The sequence below is a fragment of the Paroedura picta genome, unplaced genomic scaffold (assembly GCF_049243985.1).
Source record: "Paroedura picta isolate Pp20150507F unplaced genomic scaffold, Ppicta_v3.0 Ppicta_v3_sca26, whole genome shotgun sequence".
NCBI lineage: Eukaryota > Metazoa > Chordata > Lepidosauria > Squamata > Gekkonidae > Paroedura > Paroedura picta.
The window spans coordinates 164480-182020 of NW_027518623.1; positions in this window are offsets into that span (position 1 = coordinate 164480).

The window sequence follows — 17541 nt, forward strand, 5'->3', positions numbered from 1 at the left end:
GCCGCGGCTCGAATTCTTCGTGCGGCTGAGATATATTTGGCAACCGCCAAAGAGACGTGATTTCCAGTTCCAGACCGAAGCTTAACTAAGTGGTATTACTCCGAGTGGCTGGGAGGAATTACAAGGAGGGGGGGTTGCTATCAGTGAATCTGCTCTCGTAGACAGCGATAGAATTTGCATAGTGTCCTTTGAGTTTTCTTTAACAGATGTCAGATTCAGTCAGCCGTAAGGAGGGCGAGAGAAAATCCGCCACACCGGTGAAAAAACGACACCGGGAATTGATCCTTGCCGATTGCCATGATATTCCTTGTTCCCAACTTGTCCGAAGAAGTGTGCATGCACACGAAAGTTCGCCCCCTGAATAAATCTTCGTTGGTCTTAAAGGTGCCACTGGACTCAAATTGTTGTGTACTTGTTGTTTGCGAGGGTCTCCAGGGCGAAATGAGAACCTTCATTGTGAAAGCTGCTTGTGGTCATCTCCCCATCCCCAAGATGTCCCCTGGCATTTTGTCGCTGGACAGACACGGCTTCATTCCTGATTTGAAGTACCCTTCAGAGCGACGGTTCACCCTTCCCGTTGCGTCGAGAGTCCATTTATTCCACCCATCAATTATGTGCTTGGCATTTTTACGGGGCGTCTCTCATTTTAATGGGGTTTAGGGCCTGCATTATGATGAGCGGGAGAAACACTCCGTTCGGGGAAGGGGACACCCATCACTTACGCAAAGAGCAGAGCCATAAATTGCCAGGTATTGCAAAAGGGGGAAAAAATAACTGTCCGAGGCTGGAGGAACAGGGAAAGGCATTTCGGAGAGTGACACGAGAACTCATCCGTTATGCTTAGATGATGTCACGGCTGCATCAGGGAACATTGTCTGCCGGGTCGTCCAAAACCAGAACTCCCCCCCCCCACCCCCGTCCCAGCAGTTGAGAACAGTTGCCTGGATCTCTCTTCCAAGGACAATCCAACGAACTTGGAGAGAATGGTTCGTTTTGATTGCAAACGGTGTTGCATCAGGATGGATGGGTGTCGGAGCTAGAGACATTAAATCTCGAAATGTTGTTCAGTGGGCAGAGGCCGAGCAAGGCAGCAGAATTCTTAATGGTTTGTTTGCCTTTTCTGGAATGTTCTTGTGCAGATTTTCTCTAGGCGAAAGCCACTGAAATCGATAGGAGTCACTCGTCTGGTGAGTCCCCCAGCAGAATTGATCCCAAGCTTAGTGGATTTTATTTGGTGTATTTCCAGGATATGCCAGGCTGGTGCAGTGGTTAAGAGTGGTGGAAATCTTCTCCGGAGAACGGCGGTTTTGGGAGAGGAAAGGGAAGGCAACTGTAAGCCGCTTTGAGCCTCCTTCAGGTAGGGAAAAGCGGCATATAAGAACCAACTCTTCTTCTTCTTCCTCCTTCACATGCAGCCAACTGGGTGACCTTGGGCCACTCTCAGTTCTCTCAGAGCTTTCTTAGCCTCACCTCCCTCATAAGGTGCCTGTTGTGGGGACAGGAAGAGTAGGTGGTTGTAATCCACTCTGAGATACATGAGGCCAACTGGGTGACCTTGGGCTAGTCACAATTCTCTCAGAGCTCTCTCAGCCCCACCAGCCTCACAGGGTTTCTGTTGTCGAGAGAGGAAGGGAAGTAGATTGTCAGTTTGTAAACTACTGCAAGTATTCGGAAAGCAGCAGGATATAAATCAAATCATTATCATTATCATCATCATTATCAATAGAGACTCCTTCTGATAGTGGGTAAGCAGGTAGTTGTGAGTTTCCTGAATTGTGCAGTGGGTTAGACTAGATGACCCCCAAGGTCCCTTCCAGCTCCATGATTCTTTGATACTAAGAGAGTAGATTTGTAACTTTTCTTAATCACTGGGGAAATTTCTGCTTAGTTAACCTGTATCTGGAAATGAAAAAACACATATATATAAAAACGAACTCTTTTATGCAAAAGGAAAGTATTTCAGGGAGGGGCTATTTCGTTGCTCTTCCCCCCTCCCCCGCTCCTTTTTGTCCCCATTTATTTTGTTTTTATTGTTCATTTCAAACATTTCTCTCTCTTGCTCTTGGCCAAAGACATTCAGGGTGACTTACAGACAATCAAAACATCGTTAGGATCTATTTATTTTTAAATCCTGAAAGATATTACTGATGAAAATTGCGGCAGGAAAACGGGAAGGGAAGGGCAACAATCACTGTGTAGTTAAGTATCTCACAACAGGCCCAGCAATTTCCATGTGAAATCTTTCCCCGTTTAATTTCTTACAGGAAAAAGAAGGAATCGTTTTGCTTTTTAAAGTCTGACTGGATGGAAGACCAGATGGACGGCCCTGACCGGATGGACGGAACTGAAGCAATATCCATGAAAGTCCTGTGTTTAATTATTGGGATGGGGCTCATGCTTCCCTCCCATTTCCCCAAGCTGAAACTTTCATGATAGGGAGCCTGTTCACCCCACTCTGGGTTCTGCACATCACGGTACACGCGAAATCCTGAGCATCTCCCAGAAGCGCCACATAATGCACATCAGGTCGGGACTGGGAGCTTCATGTTTCGTTGAGCCTGAGAGTGATCCTCAGATATCTCAGGAGGTTCTCGAGAAAGCCAGGGAAGCAACTGCACATCTAGCATAGTGTCGATCAGGGATATCCTACCTTTGAAGGATCCATTTGGCAATTATGGATAGAAGACACTGGTAGAGGCATCTTCCCAAATGCAATTCATCAATCCCTTCTTATAGTCTTCCAGTGGTCATAGCCCTGAATCAGACCCAGCAAGGGAGGTATTTTTTACTTAGATAGGCAGTGGTTCTTTCTCACTGGTTTTACCCCTGAGAATCCCCTGAAATGTTTTTCAGGTTTCAAGAAACCTTGGAATGGCACGATTGTGCAGAATATTATTGGGATGCATAGCTGCGTACAAGCCCACCTGGGGCCCCTCCCCTTCCCACCCCCTCCAGGCCCACCATTGGCCATTTTGGGAGAGGGACAGCCCTGCTTAGCCTGATGGGACCAGGCTTACCTGGGCTATCCAGGGCTGATTCTGTATTTACATTGTTTATTCAGTTGTGGATCCTGCTGAATTCAGTTCAATTTGAACTCGGGTCTTCCTCTATCCTCCCCTACCCATTGTAACAGAAAAGTGGTCTGCACATGATTAGGGAAGCTCAGAAAGAGGGGGAGGGAGCCAAGCACAGCAGGAATCTCTTTCTTTCTTTCCTTGGAGGTGGTGGTGGGGGGGAGGATTGGAGACAGCAGAGGAGGGGGAATAAATCCAAGAGGAAAATCTCTGCTGAGAGAAGTTAGGGCTTCTGGAGCTTCTGCCAAGAGAAGTTAGGGCTTCCCCTTTAAAAGAAACCTTGCAGCCTGGCAATGAGGAAGCCTTTGAACTGAGGCCCTGGCCAATCAGGGCTTTTCTACAGTGTTGTAGGCTCGAGGCAGCTAGTTTGTTCAGCAACAGAGCTGCACCTTTACTCATGCCAATTTTTCAAATATCAAGGGTTATATCCACTCCAGGATATCGCGGAGGAAAGGTAGGGTTACTTCGGATCAATCCTGCTTGTTGCAAAGGGAAAATTTAAATCGCCCCAAATCAAAATGGAAATCGCATTCAGTGTAGATGACAGGAACTGAATCGACCTGGGATTGGAATCAAAGCTCCGTGCAGATTCAGCCCAGGTCAGGACTTCATTTGGCCTCCCCAACAGCACACGGCAAGGAGGGACACTTCTGAAGCGAACATGGCCATTCAGAGCTCTAAAAAAGAAATGACATTTGTACTACCGAAGCAGATTGTGGCAGGAGCAAGCGGCAGGCAGAGAGAGTTTTCCACTGCGTTGTGATTACATCGAGCCCTTAAGCCCTCAATTACAAATAATCCCATGGTATTGTTACAAAAAATTCACAGATCCCGCAAAACTCCCCTAAGGTAATGAGAGCATTTCGGTTCTCTCATGTTGCTACCGAAATTGACTTTCCGCGGAGTCGGCAAGATTGGGCACGAACAGAAGGCTTGCTGCCATTTCAACAATACACGCCGCGGAATGATTCCGGGCAGGCGAACGCACATATAGCTGGAACTGACATTGGGAAGCCACCGCCTGGATGGACGCTGGAGGCCCTCCGCTTTACTGAGCAGTGGGAAAAGAACCTTGGAGCTATCGGGTTTTGTTTTCTCGTAATGCCGGAAAGCCATGACGAAAGCCTTTTGTAATCTTCAGTTAACTAGTGATCAAGCCATAGGTACACAACCCGTCTGATCTTCTGATCTTGCCCACAGACAGAACGCATGGTTATATCTCCTTCCACCCCGCGGAGATTCCGGTTTGATGCCTGTAGATAAACAGGCCTGGTGTGCAACAACCAGTAATGGCAAATTGCAGATGCGGGAAATGCCGAGGCTCTCTATGTAAGTAAAAAAATTTTACCCCCTGGTTGAAGAAAGTATTTTTGTCCTTCTGTTTTATTTGTGACCGCGTGTTATGATCTTGACCCCTGGTGAAGATCTTATGGATCAAACTGCGTTAGGTCCATGTTTCTTGCACTGACGGTGTGGGTGACCTATAAAGGAATGACTGGGAGGGAAGCCTGGTACTCCGCCCCTATGCATAATTAAACTCTGCCTACAATGTCTTCCTGAACAGCCTGTCGTTAAATAGCAGGCTTTCTCAGGTCTTGCATACTGAGGGCTCTGGATTCCTAGGCTGAGTCAACCCAACTCATGTTGGGTCTTCGTTTCCGCTGCTGCCCTCAACTTTTCCTAGCTTGATTGTCTTTTCCAGTCATTGTTTATTTATTTATTTTATTTATTTATTTATCATACTTCTATACCGCCCTCCCCGGAGGCTCAGGGCGGTTTACATCATAACAGAGAACAATACATAAAACAGTCTGCAAAACATGTATAACTGATAACTAATAATTGTAACCAAATAACAGCACGGTATAACAGTAAAACAATATAGTAATACAAACAGGTCCAGGGCTTATTGATGGGATTCTGAGGGGGGGTGGGGGGGAGCAGGGGCCCTTGGTCGCTGTAGATTACGTCTGGTCTCGGCCAAATGCCTGGTGGAGGAGCTCCTTTTTGCAGGCCCTGCGGAACTGTTTAAGCTCCGTCAGGGCCCTGATCTCCTCCGGGAGCTCATTCCACCAGGTAGGGGCCAGAACAGAGAATGCTCTGGCCCTGGTCGAGACCAGACGGACTTCTTTAGGGCCAGGGATCCTTAGCTGATTGGAGGCAGTAGAGTGCAGAACTCTTCTGTTGTCGTCTCATAATGTGACCAAAGGCTTCAGTTTAGTCAAGTGTTTCTAGGGCTACAAAACAGGCAATAGATTCACAGGGTGGAGTGGAAGAACTCTGCAGACAGCCTCCCCCTCCGCCCAGGGAGGGGTTCGCGTTTCCCAAATCCGCCGTTTTAAAGTCAATTTGCCCGAGGAAAGTGCTCTGTAGAATCCATGCATGTCACTTGTTCAATGCCATCTTTTACATCAAGGGCTCTTGGCTTCCAGCCAGCCGCCCAGTTGGCACGGGTGCTCTTCTGCGTCCTGCTCTTTAAAAGGAAGAGAAAGTGGAGGTGGGGACAGTTGAAAAAAAGCATGAAGCATCGGACCTCGTTTAATTCTGAGTGTTTTGTATTGGACCCTGGCATCATTCAGAGCCTGTAGCCTATGAAGTGACCCATTCCTCTGCAACCTGTCAGTTTGGCTCTGCTTTTTAATGAACTCAAATACTCTCAACATGCGGGATCTCCAGGCCTACTGATGAGCATGGGCAGATGTCACATCAGGTGGTCCAGAGTTAATTCCCTGTCTGCGAGAACAAATAGAAGTGTGAGTTATAATGTGAAAATCAAATTGGGGGACTCTAGCTTTGCATCACTTTTCTCTCCTGACTACCTGCCTAGGCTTGGCGCAACGGATCGGCAGACAGACGATAAAGCAGGTGGACCGGGGATGAATTAATTGCATTACCAAACTGTGTTTGCAGACGGGGATATGTGGCCCATTGTTCCAGGCTGCAACTCTTGGAACCGGTAGGGAATTTTCGGACTGACGGAGAGAGGGCATGGCTTTGGATCTGCTTGCTGTTTGGTTTGGGCTTTTTGTTGTGCTGGTTTCGTTTTGGGGAGCTTTGGGTATCCGTGCGCTTAGTGAGTCTTCCGTTTTGGAAGAGAGGCTTCCATGATTTTCTGCATCTGAATTTATTCCTGGAGTTGTTGCATGGCCTGACCTTGTTTTCTGAGTCGAAACAATGTACTTGGTAGAGACTACAGGGTAGACCCGGTTTGCGGTAACTTCCGGTGACTTCTGCTTATCTTCTTTCAAGGTGGTGTAGTGGTTAAGAGGGTGTAGATAACACGCACCTTTCCTATGTCCTCTTAATCATCTATGCATGTATCACAGCGACAATCACTAAAACAGAAGATTAATTAAAATAATGTAATAATATTCTTTTAAAAAATCCAATTTGGTATTCCACACAAGGGGGTTGCAATTCACTGTCTAAACTCTTAATCATGGGCTATCCTACAAACAAGGTAGGCTATAATAATTAATAATGGTTAATATGAATAAAATCTGGCCAGTCCTCTCTCCTTTCTCTTCTAGATCTTTGGGGTACAGCACGAGTGGTCAGCGTCTAGTACAGTCAGATCTGCAATGACCATACGAGCACCAATGTGGATCTGGAGGTCCCAGTCTACTTTCTCTAAAGAAACAAGGAGAGAAGGAGAAGGAGAAGGAGAAGGAGAAGGAGAAGGAGAAGGAGAAGGAGAAGGAGAAGGAGGAGGAGGAGGAGAAGGAGAAGGAGAAGGAGAAGGAGAAGGAGAAGGAGAAGGAGAAGGAGAAGGAGAAGGAGAAGGAGAAGGAGAAGGAGAAGGAGAAGGAGAAGGAGAAGGAGAAGGAGAAGGAAACCTAGGCAAACATACTGAAAAAAGAAACAGATGAGGGCAATCTTGACTAGATAAGAGCCTAGCTGGATGAAATAATTGAATGGAGGGGGTATGCTGAAGATCGGACTGAAATAATGACTGCAAGGGATAAATTTCATTGAATGCAACATACATGGGACTTGCAAACATGTCTGACTATTTTGAAAATTAAAAAAAAATTATATATATATATAAAAAGAGTGGCGGCCTCTCATCTGGAGAACATGGCAGGATGCTGATGCCAACACACATCCTGACATGGGATGGAAGTTCCCTCCCAGACTGGAGAGAACCTGGATACAGAGCCATAGAATCTGCTCTCCAAAGATTCAGTTTTCTCCAGGGGGACTGATCTCTGGAGTCTGGAGGGGGCCTGTAATTCTGAGGGATCCCCAGGTCCCACCTGGAGTTTGGCATCCCTAACTTCCTCACACCAACTCTCCAAAAAGCCAGCTCTTCTGCATGCCAACTGAAGGGTCTGTGGGTACCTGTCTCCTCCTTAGTCCTGCTGTGGCCTCCCAAAGGCCAGAATTCTCATTCTCTGGCACTTAAACAAAAATCTACACTTTCTGGCCTATTTGCTCTCCCATAAGCAGCCTTGATGATGAGGTGGAGGGGGGGGGGAGAAGCGTGCATACTAAAAAAAACAGACCACCCTTCTCTCCGGCTCTAATGAGGAGAGGTTCCAACAGCATGAGTTCCCACAGGCAATTGACTCAGCGCCTGCTCCATTGCGGATCCTACTAGGAAAGCCCTCCCCAAAACAGTCCAAAGGAGAACACAGACAGAGCCGGTCTATTAAGACGCTTTATTAATGCGTGCATGCTGGGGTCCACCTCTCCGGGCATGACTCGAAGGGGAGAGACAGTGGAGGTTTTAATGCGTAGCATTTCTGGAAACGGGTTTCTATTAACGGTTGGATTCTCTTGATTTTACGTTGTTGTTTTTTAAGCCCTTTGCTGGCTTTAGAAATGCTTTTATTTCCCTCCCCCTCCCTTCTTATGCATGTTATTAATTCAGCCAGCTTCCACATAGTCGCAGAGCAATAGGGAACTTTTTAAAATTGAGTGCCTATATAGGCCAGGGGTGGCCAAACGGTGGCTCTCCAGATGTTCAGCAAATGCTGGCAGGGGCTCATGGGAATTGTAGTCCATTGACATCTGGAGGACCACAAGTTGACTACGCCTGCTCTAGAGTACAGAGATTCGTTCTCCTTATGGTGGCCAGGAGTCTCTCCTGGGATTACAGCTGATCACTGGGCAACAGAGATCAGGTAACCTGGAGAAAATGGCTGCTTTGGAAGGTGAATTCTATGGCATCTGAACCCCTTACCTTGTCTCTCCCCTTACCAAATCCTGCCCTCTTCAAGCTCAGAAATGTGGGCTAGTCCCTTTCACCCTAGATTTCTACAAGCAGGGAGATTTTTACACATTTCTAAACATGCAATCCTTCACCTTGACCATTTCCATTTTCTTATTTTGGATTTCCTTTGGATGATGCAGTTGATTCTAGGCTTTCCACATTTGGGCTTTCCTCCCCTCCTTTCCCAGACTGAAATTCATGACATGCTTTCTATGCTGATGGAGGCAGCTTCCCACCATGCTTTGCTCCTTTCCCCGTTTCTGAAATGTGTTTTTTTGCAAATTGGTTCCTGCTTGGCCCTTTGTTTTGTTACACCCTTTAATCCCACCATTCTGCTCCCTTCCCCCCAATGTGTCCTGAATGTAATAATAATAATTTAAAAACTTGGGTTATAACGTTATAACACTGCTGTGCAAGATTGCCTTTTTTTAAACCTAGAAACAGCGTTCTAACGCAATCACCTCCTTTTTAAAAAGAAACAGTCTTTTTGGAACAGAGAGAGGCAGGGAGAGGGAAGGAAGGGGAGGGGAGGGAGGATGGCAACGAGGAAAGGGGCATGCCAAAGCAACTCAACACAGCAGGCATGGGGTAAAACTTGAATGCATGCATTTCTACATTGTGCAGCCCTGAATTAGCCTGGACTGATGAAATCGCTGTAACCAGGAATTCACAAAACAGGCGGTAAGTCAGACAGCAATTCAGAACTGCGCCCAGGCGAATTTTAATGCAGAAACGGACAGAAAAGTGAACCCTTTAAAAATGCAAATCCAAATGATTTTGCTAGCGTGGACGTAGTCAGCGTGTGGCGTGCGGGTGTACCATACAATCGTGTTGAAAGCAAATCGCACCTCTTACATTACATTAGTACTAACTGAATATTAGTACATTAATACAAATCGAAAAGCAACAGTTAAGTTCGGTGGCTTTTAAGTTTCCTTTCAGGGGAATTGCATTGTTCTCATACTATTTTCAGTTTCTCCCTAGCCATGCAGTATGCTTTAAAAAATATCTCTTGGGACAATGAAGTTGTCATTTTTCCCCCCTTGTCCCCCTAAATCAGGTAAAAACAAAATGGCTAAAAGCTACTTTGAAGTCAGAAACTTTTCAAAAAGAAAGAAAGAAAGGGAAATGCTGATGGGTGGTAAAGATAAAAGCTCCATGGAAAGGGGAACTCCACGTCACTGCTGATAGAAATCGACATGACAAACATTTTGACGCCCGTTACAGCTTAATCCGGGGCTTCAGATTTTCGAGCTAGAATGGCAGGGCTATTTTATCACAATGCAAACGACTTTTTCTCCCATTCCCAATCCTGCTGTTTTATCATCTTTTAATACCATCAGGGTGAGGCAAGAACCGCGGGTGGTCAAATATATACCTGCAGGCACATTCTCTGGGCCTCAACTCCCTGGGGGTAAGTTTGTGGATGTGCAAATTTATTCCAGTCCTGTTTCATTCCAGATTTTTGTTCTGCCTTCCTCTGTGTGCCTCACAGCATGCCCGTCAAGTGTACCTTTTCCTCTCCAGGATCAAGCTCATTTTTAAAAAAATGTCGGTATGCAACTGTAAAAATGGGCTGAGAATGGCACTGATTGGCTAGCACCCGTGATGTTACGAATCCCTAGTCTGCAGGGCAATTTTACAATTACAGTCTGCTCATCGAGGCTTCTGAAAGGGGACTATGCATAACATTTTCCTGCACCTGTGCTCAAGACTAGAGATGTAAAATTTCTGGAAATTGGGGAAGGGTAGGAGCGTAGGGTTCTGTTTTCTTGTTTTTCAACTGGAATACATACAGTATTCACTTAACTATCAAACCCTAGTGTCAGAGAGTAACCATGTTGGTAGATATACTCAAATATCAAGAGTGTCCCTGTTTTTCATATTTGACAATATTTGGAGAACCTGTATTCAGTATAGAAAATACCAAAAAATACTGGTACCAAACAGTCTCCAAAGCCAGCCCCTTGTGGAGGACATTGCTGTAGTCTAGCCAGAACATAGCCAGAACTTGATTAATTGTGGTCCACTCATGTTTTCTCTTAAACTCTGGTCAACTTGTGCTTTCTCTTAGACTTAGGAGGGGTTCAGTTCCTTCAAAGTTCATCCGAGACTCCCGAAACGGCATGTTCACCTTGAAGCAGCATCAGCGCAATGCTCCAACGCTAACCTCGCTCAGTCTTTCTCCTCCGAGTGCCCTCTCTTGACAGCCGCTTCGTTACATGTGCCACTGACAAATGACAGCTTCCTTCAGACGACAGGAAGTTAATTCCCCGTCGGAGTGGTAAGGGCACCAGATTTCTTTCTTTCGTGGCACAGAAGAAGAAAACGGCCGCCATGAAATCAAATAGAGTTTTCGTCGTCGCGAACAGATTCGTCACCACTAGCTGAACTTTTCCTAATGACGATGGTGGCATTTCTAATATTTCTCCCAGGCAGGTGGAGCAGCTGCCATGATAATGGTTTCTCTCGGTTACACCAGAGGAATCAAATCTATCCCGGACGTCTCTACGCAAGGACTTCATTCCACGTTTGTCTCTTTTGGCTGTGACCTCCCCGTCGTCAGTATTTTGCAGCTGTTTTCACTACTCAAGAGCAAAATTTTCATATATGCTGAAAGGGTCATGGAATCATCAGTCCGCTAACGCATCTTTAACATGGCTACCTTACAAAGAACTCCATGAATCCTACATGGTTATTTCCTTATCATAGAATCATAGAATCATAGAATCATAGAATCATAGAATCATAGAGTTGGAAGGGGCCATACAGGCCATCTAGTCCAACCCCCTGCTCAACGCAGGATCAGCCCAAAGCATCCTAAAGCATCTAAGAAAAGTGTATCTCATCCTTTTAATCTCAGCAACAATCCTGGGAGACGGGGATTGATAAGGGTTAGCCCAAGAGTCTTGGGCACCCTAGGCCAACTATGACTCCGTTACCATCCCATCATTGAACGTATATGCACAGATGTGAGGCAAAGCACCCCAATTTCCCTCAAAGATGGGTGTGATAGTGAGAGCGCCTGGTCCGGCTAATGGGCGTTCATGGTTTGGCCCTCCCTGCAGATACCGTCTCTATCTCTTTCAAGGCCAGACTTAAGAATGTGGTAATTGTGTGAACATGTGCTCGGTCGTCTAGCCATAGGGGAGGGGAGAATTAGGAGCAGACATTAACATCTTAATGTTATTAAATATAATAATAAATAAATCAATAAATCTCCTGCCTTGTTAATGGGCAGGAGTGCATGTCCCCGTACAGTAAAAGACCACCCCAAAAGAATCTTGTGCTGCCATCATATCAGTGCTCACCCAGGGGAAGGAAGGTGCAGATGACTGGAGATTGTGGGAATCCCTGCGTGATCTGGTTCAAAAATTAATATTCTCGTCAAACTAGAAATAGGAGTGGAATGACGTGTGTGGCCAACTTCCAGAGCAATAGGGAGAATCGACACCTGTGTCCTGAGTTCCAGTCACGCTCAGGATCTCGGCAAGAGCGGGGCTCTGAATTCTCCCATGCCCGTTCTGTCCCAAGACAGATCATTTTGCATCTGCTTACGTTTAAAAACTTTCCTCTCTTCCTGGGCTGCTGCACAGCTTTTTACAAAAAATACCATCAGGTAAGAGGCAAGAATTGATCTTGTTCCAAAAAGACCGCTTGCCTCCCCCACCCCCCTGCGGCAGTGGGAGATAAGGGCTCGGCCGTCTATCTGGCGTTGAACCGGGGCGGATATCTTTTTAATTTATGCTTTGTTTGCCGGAGAATTTATAGGGGTTGGTTACAAGAAGCCATAAAGCTGAACAGGGAGGCAGAGTGATTGCGAGTTATTAAGTTTGCTGGTATTGGCTTTTGTTGTTCTGTCGTGCCGAAAAGGCGGAGGGGAGGTGGGAGGGAGGAGAGAGTCTCATCACGAAGTAAAGATTTTTCACTCCCGCGAGGCAGCCGAGCATCTCTAAAGACATGGCAACCGTAGCGGGGCCTGCTTCAAAGATGCCGCCTTTCATATCTGTCACTCGGACTTTATTCCACTTAGCGGTAGAATCCTGAGGCGATGTGGGTTAGTTCGACGTTAGGGTTGCCCAACAGCCTGGCAACCTGTGGGAAACCGGGAAGGCAGGGACGTGGTGGAAAGCCATTGCAGAAGGTACATCATTACTTCTGAGATGTCCGTTCCAGGATTTCCCAGAAGTGCTGCCCGTCCTCTCTTGGAATCTCCAGAAATGCTGTGGGTTTACCATAGAGTTCCTGGCAATAGCTAGAGAGGCATGACGTCACTTCCAGGCAAAACCCGGAAGTGATGTCAGCCCTCTCTAGCAATCGCCAGGAACTCTAGGGTAAAACCATAGCGTTTCTGGAGATTCCTAGAGAGGACGGGTGGCACCTCTGGGAAATCCTAGAACTGACATCATCAGCTGGCAAACTGTCAGGATTAATATATCTGCAGGGTGGACTTTGGGCCACTGCACCCTGCAAATTATCTTTTAGGCCCACGTGCAGGGTGATTGAAATAAAAAGCATATAAACGGCACAGTCAAGCTTTTCAACCAGCCTTTTCATAAAGCTTCCACAGCGTCGGACTTACCCCTCCTCGTTTCTTTCCCAGCTCGCGCGCCCGAACGTCGTTTCTCGTCCTCCCCAAAGGCAGAGTTGTTGATTCTGCCACGCAAAGGGCAGCCCTGTAAAAAACAGTCAGATTAAACACTCCATTCCGAAAGTTTAGGGGCTGAAGAGGGTAGAGGAGAAGGGAAGCAGCTTCTAGCTTACATTTGCCTTCCCTTTCCTCCCTCCAAAACAGACCCCCTGTGAGGTGGGTGAGGCTAAGAGAGCCCTGAAATTACTGAAGAAGAAGAGTTGGTTCTTATATGCTGCTTTTCTCCACCTGAAGGAGTCTCCAAGCAGCTTACATACGCCTTCCCTTTCCTCTCCCCACAACAGACACCCTGTGAGGTGAGTGAGGCTGAGAGAGCCCTGATATCACTGCTCAGTCAGAATAGCTTTATCAGGGCTGTGACTAGCCCAAGGTCAACCAGCTGGCTGCATGTGGAGGAGCACAGAATCGAACCCGGCTCACCCGATTAGAAGTCCGCATTCCTAACCACTACACCAAGCTGGTCTTTTTGGTCCTGGCCCCAACCTGCTGGAACAAGCTCCCAGAAGAGCTGCAGGCCCTGTGGGAGCTCTCACAGATCCGGTACTTTGCCCCATTTAAACACCAGTTCTTCACAACTAGTGTATTCTGCACTTTTGAGCGCATACCGAATTCACACTGGGCAATAGCACCTGTTGGAGCCCATAATCTCATGCCATTGGAAGTTGGAATCTGGGTCACGCTTCACTCAGTTTTGTTATCACTCACACTGGGAAATGTCAGCATTTTAGCTCTAATCTCTCTATTTGATTTTATTAGTAGGGGGAGGGGGGGACAAAAGTGGCTGCAATATTGTTCCGTGTGAGAAGAGACACAGCGCAAACAGGAACATAATTCTGGCTGAGGATCATTTCTTCCCCCCCCCCTCCTTCCACCAAAGACGAGACGAAGGCTCCTTCATGAAGAGACATCCAAGATGATGAATTGAGGCCTTGTATTCTGACTTTTGAAAAAGCCGACGAGATCGGGAGCCGAAATGTGATCATGAGTCTATTTTTATTGGACCACGTCGACTTCAAAAGACTTGACTCGGAGATCTTTTGATTTACATGTCATTGCTTTAAAACACGAAGGAATATCAGGAGTTGTTTGCGTGGATTTGTTCAGGCGTTGTTTGGCTTTGGGTTGCTGGTTCCCCCCCCCAGCCCCCAGCCCCCCCATTTCAGTGTTATATTTGAATATGAATATCGTGTTAAAGATAGCTGAACATAATAAAAAATGGCAGAAACAGATGGGATGAAGCAAATAGGTTCACCTGTACACCTGTACAATGCAGCACTGAGCTGGATCAGGGCCATACAGGATGGGAGGGAAGTGGGAGGCATTTGTTCTTGCTTCTGAAGACCAACTTGGTTCTCCCTTCATGTCTTCAAAGCCCCCCCCCCTGGAACTGGGGTGATTCCACCAGGGGAGGAAAGCTGGCCCTGACCCCTTTGGAACTAATGTCCTATTTAGGCACAGCTTTCGGCGTAATCCAGTCCAAACGCTACCACGGTTTCCTCCAGCGGGTTTAAGCTGAAGCCAAGTCCTGGATATTGCGAGAAAGCTCATAAAGGAATTCCACGAGCAGAATGTTTATGTTCATTATACAACTCACACACAAAAATATATTGGCTGCGTGCTTTTATCCCCGCACCTATAAGCCTCTGGAAGTTGCTTTAATATCCAGGTAAGCCACTTATTAAAACATAATTTCCAATGCATGAGTGATATTTCCAATTTAAACATTCCACCTGACGCATGGGGAGAGGGGGGAGGGGGAGGGGGAGGGGGGAGGGGGAGCGGCCCTGGCGCCACTCGGAAGTGCGCTTCAAACAAAAGGCTCATCAGCACATGAAATCCATTATCTCTCCAAGCCAACCAAGCGAGGAACTTTAATGAGCTTAAGGCCCGGCTTGAGAAAAGCTCTAAGCTGCAGAGGAAGGAGGAAGGAAGGGAGATGGGTAAGGTGGTGAAGGAGGGATTATGCACGCACACGGCACGATGGCCCCCCTCCAAGAGCCAACCCTGCTTACAGCGACCCCAGCAAGGGGCTTCCAAGACAAGGGAGAAGCAGAGGTGGTTGGCCCTGGCCTTCTTCTCCAGAGCCTTCCTTGGTGGTCTCCCATCCAAGAACGAACCCTGCTTACAGCGACTCCAGCAAGGGGCTTCCAAGGCAAGGGAGAAGCAGAGGTGGTTGGCCACGGTTTTCCTCTACAGAACCTTCCTTGGTGGTCTCCCATCCAAGAACCAACCCTGCTTACAGCGACTCCAGCAAGGGGCTTCCAAGGCAAGTAAGAAGCAGAGGTGGTTGGCCAGGGCCTTCCTCTGAAGAGCCTTCCTTGGTGGTCTCCCATCCAAGAACCAGCCCTGCTTACAGCAACCCCAGCAAGGGGCTTCCAAGGCAAGGGAGAAGCAGAGGTGGTTGGTCATGGCCTTCCTCTGCAGAGCCTTCCTTGGTGGTCTCCCATCCAAAAGCCAACCCTGCTTACGGCAACCTCCAATAAGGGACTTCCAAGGCAAATGAAAAGCAGAGGTGGTTGGCCATGGCCTTCTTCTGCAGAGCCTTCCTTGGGTTCTCCCTTAAGTACTGACTCAGCTTCCAAGGTCTGACAAGATTGGACTCTACCATGCCCCCTTCCCTAACCTATGTGTTTCCAACCTCCAGGTTGGAGTTTTCCTGGGATTATGACCAAGTTGAAGACCACAGAGCTCAGTTGCTCAGGATGGAATGGCAGCTTTAGATGGTGGAGTCTATCGCCTTGTACCCCTTGAGTTGCCTGGGCTCTCCAGGCTGCACCCCCAAATCTCAAGGTGTTTCCCCAAGTGTTAAGTGGCAACCAGGTCTAATGCTAATCTACCGATACAACATACAGAACACTTACGAGGAAAATCCCATAAGTGGAAGCATGCGTTTGATGTGCACAAAGGGAGAAACAAAACTGAGGCCAATATTGCATGTTGGGACTCTGGTGAGCAATTAAAAATCTTCCGTATTCTCCGTTATGCAAAGGCTCTCCCTGGCTCCATTTATGTCCTCATCAGGCCCATAATCACCTCTTACTTTTGCAAATTTTCATTAACTTCAAGTTCCCCCCCTCCTTTGGGGCCTTTAAGCCGAACGGTAAGCGCACACCTCTATCACTTCTGGAAGACCCCGATGAAGGTCAGACATCTGTTAGATTGGAAGTGACGTTAATACCTTCTAAATTTGTATTTGAGAGGTTCCATCATGATTCTATTTTCTGGGAGAGGAATAGGTCAGCTGCTAAATCCATCACCGGGTCCGCTGCTCGTCTCCCTACTTTCAAGGCAGGAGCAAGGCGACTCACCCGCCCCAAATTATTTTGTAAAAAAGGATAGCCGAAAAGGATTACATTTCTCGACAGCATCCATTCGACAAGTTTAATTAAGAGCCTCAAAAGTCCGGGCCTGTTGTAATCCATTACCTGAAATCCGTAGGTTCTTCATCGTGCACTGACCCAGAGAAGATGAATGGGGAGGCAGAACACGAACGCTCCCACACATCGCCTCCCAATATAATGGAAAGAAAAGAGCAGGGAATGAGTTCTTGAATGATATAGTAAGGATGTGCAGGGCAACTGTATCCGGGTTCCCTTTCGGATCTTTCTGTTCATGAAGAGGTCCGTCTGGATTTCGAAATATCATTTTGGTGCATGCTGGAGAGGAAGAGATCCAATTCCATTCGATGGAGATTTGTATTGATGACGCCGAAAACACATTTGTGCCTCTTTCTTGCAACCAATTGCACCCCATGCGTTTTCCCTCCCGACTTTCTAGCAGGCGAGGAAAAACCAGCCTCAGTACATATGTTTAAGGTTCTGTTAAGTGGCACCCAACTTGAGTGGCAGTGTGGTGCAGTGGTTAGAGTGGCAGACTCTAATCTGGAGATCTGGGTTCGATCCCTCATTCCTGCACAAGTAAGCAGGTGACCTTGGGTCAGTCATAGTTCTTTCTAAACCTTCTCAGCCCCACCTACCTCACAAGGGTGTCTGTTGTGAGGAGAGGAAGGGAAGGTGATTATAGGCTGCTTTGGGACCCACAAGGCCTGGCTGGGTGACCTTGTGCCAGTCACAGTTCTCTTAGAACTCTCTCAGCCTCGCCACCCTCACATGTTGCCTGTGAGGGGGAGAGGAAGGAAATGTGATTGTAAGCTGTTTTGAGACTGCTTAGGGCAGAGAGAAGCAGGGTATAAAAACTCTTTCCTTCTTCTTCTTCTTCTTCTTCTTCTTCTTCTTCTTCTTCTTCTTCTTCTTGGACTGATGTTCTGATTCAGCATAAGGTATCTTCCATGTGGTCATGTGAGTCGTGCAGATACCTGTACCGCAGACAGGACCAGGAACCTGCTAGCTGAGACTTCAAGGATATTTTTGCAAATCGGGGGAGGATAATTTGGCCACTGTTCCCCAAGTCCCCCCTCTTCCCATCTCTCCTGCCGTTTGAGCCCTGCCTGTAGCAATTAGCTGTTGACCAGTCTGTGCATCCAAAACCTGACATTTCTTTGCTCATCGCAAGGCCCAGCTTAGGCCCCTGCTGCTAAAAAAAAGAATTGCGTTAGCCCACATGCACAAAGACACCCGAAACGTGGGTGGGAATAAGAATTC